Source organism: Hypanus sabinus, chromosome 10 (genome assembly GCF_030144855.1).
Source record: "Hypanus sabinus isolate sHypSab1 chromosome 10, sHypSab1.hap1, whole genome shotgun sequence".
Taxonomy (NCBI): Eukaryota; Metazoa; Chordata; class Chondrichthyes; order Myliobatiformes; family Dasyatidae; genus Hypanus; species Hypanus sabinus.
The window spans coordinates 11519336-11521728 of record NC_082715.1 but is presented as its reverse complement, the minus strand read 5'-3'; the positions used below and the strand labels follow the sequence as shown (position 1 = coordinate 11521728).

General features: G+C 41.0%; 1 pseudogene; it reads left to right on the top strand.

Annotated features, from left to right (window-relative positions):
• The first annotated feature begins 1954 nt into the window (after positions 1-1954).
• Positions 1955-2130, top strand: LOC132401415 (U2 spliceosomal RNA; annotated as a pseudogene).
• Positions 2131-2393: the final 263 nt, after the last annotated feature.

The following is a 2393-nucleotide window of genomic DNA, read 5'->3' as shown; positions in this document are numbered from 1 at the left end:
TTGGTTCTACTCGTCCTACCTTTTCTCCTGTTTTCCATTGTCCCATTAGGTTCCTTCTTCAGTCTTCACTGTGAAAGACACTAGCAGTATGGTGGAAGTGCAAGTTGTCAGGGGAAATGAAGTGCGTGAAGTTACCATAGCGAGAAAGAAGGTTCTTGGAAAACTGAAAGCTCTGAATGTAGGTAAGTCGTCTGGACCAGATGGTGAACACACCAGAGTTCTGAAAGAGGTGGCTGAAGAGATTGTGGAAGCATTAGTGATGATCTTTCAAGAATGGTTCTAGAAGATTGGAAAATTGCAAATGTCACTTCACTCTTCAAGAAGGGAGAGAGGCAGAAGAAAGGAAACTATAAGCCAGTTTGACTGACATTAGTGGTTGGGGAGATGTTGGAATCGGGGTACTTGGAGGCAAATGATAAAATAGGCCATAGTCCAGCATAGCTTTGTCCAGGGAAAATTTTGCCGGACAAATCTGTTTTAATTCTTTGAAGAAATAACAAAAAGGAAAAGAAGAATCAATTGATGTCTATTTGGATTTTCAAAAGGCCTTTGACAAGGTGCCACACAGGAGGCTGCTTAACAAGCTACAAACCCATGGTATTACAGAAAAGATTCTAGCATGGATAAAACAGTGGCTGATTGGCAGGAGGCAAAGAGTGGGGATAAATGGAGTCTTTGCTGGCTGGCTGCCAATGTCTAAAGGTGCTCCACAGGGATCTGTGTTGGGACTGATCCTTTTTACGTTATATGTCAATGATTTGGATGATGGAATTGACGGCTTTGTTTCAAAGTTTGCAGACGATATGAAGATGGGTAGAGGAGCAGGTAGTTTTGAAGCAGTAGAGAGGCTACAGAAGCACTTAGACATATTAAGAGAATGGGCAGATGGAATACAGTGTTGAGAAGTGTATGGTCATGCACTTTGTTCAAAGAAATGAAAGGGTTGACTATTTCCTAAATGGAGAGAAAGTACAAAAAATCTGAGATGCAAAGGGTCTTAGGAATCTTTGTGCAGGACTCTCCAATGGTTAATTTGTAGGTCATGTCTGTGGTGAGTAAGGCAAATACAATGTTAGCTTTTATTTCAATAGGACTAGAATATAAAAGCAAGGATATAATGTTGAAACTTTATAAAGCACTGATGAGGCCTGACTTGGAGTACTGTGAGCAGGTATGGGCCCCTATCTTAGAAAGGATGTGCATGAAAATGATTCCGGTATTGAATGGCTTGCAATATGAAGAGCATCTGATGCCTCTGGGCCTGTATTCACTGGAATTCTAAAGAATGAGGGGTGACCACAGAGAAACCTATCAAATGGTGAAAGGCCTTGATGGAGTGGATGTGGAGAAAATGTTTCCTATGGTGGGAGAGTCAAAGACCAGAGGACACAGCCTCAAAATTGAGGGGTGTCCTTTTAGAATGGAGATGAGGAGGAATTTCTTTAGCCAGAGAGTGATGAATCTGTGAAATTCTTTGTCTCAGGCAGCTGTGGAGGCTAAGTCTTTATGTACAGTGCCTATAAAAAATATTCAACCCCCCCCCCCCTTGGAAGTTTTCATGTTTTATTGTTTTACAACATCAAATCACAGTGGATTCAATTTGGCTTTTTTGACACTGATCATCAGAAAAAGACTCTTTCATGTCAAAGTGAAAACAGATCTCTACAAAGTGATCTAAATTAATTAGAAACATAAAACACAAAATAATTGATTGCATAAGTATTCACCCCCTTTAATATGACAATTGGTTTTAGAAGTCACATAATTAGTTCAATGGAGATCTGTTTTTGGAGACGTGTGCAGTCAAGGTGTTTCAATTGATTGTAGTAAAAGTACACCTGTATTTGGAAGATCCATCTGCTGATAGGTCAGTATCTTTGCAAAAACTACACCATGAAGACAAAAGAACACTCCAAACATCTCCGCAAAAAGGTTATTGAAAAGCACAAGTCAGATCGCTTCTCGGTCTTTTGGCTAAGATCAAATGTAGTATCTGTTCTTATCAGTTTAATATCTGATACGTCCCTTATCTGGGGACTATACATTAAATTGATTTTTGGAACGGGCTTGCTCCGTCCACTCCACGCATCCACCCGGTATTGCAGTGCCTCCGGGAACGGTTCACCTCCCCTCAGTGACATGACAACAAATAAAGAGTAGAAAAAAAAGAAAAGCACAAGTCAGGAGATGGATACATGAAAATTTTCAGGTCACTGAATATCCCGTGGAGTACAATTAAGTCAATCATCCAGAAATGGAAAGATATGGCCTAGAGGAGGCTGTCCCCAAAAACTGAGTGACTGTGCAAGAAGGGGACTAGTGAGGGAGGCCACCAAGAGACCTTTGACAACTCTGGAGGAGTTACAAGCTTCAGTGGCTGAGATGGGAGAGAC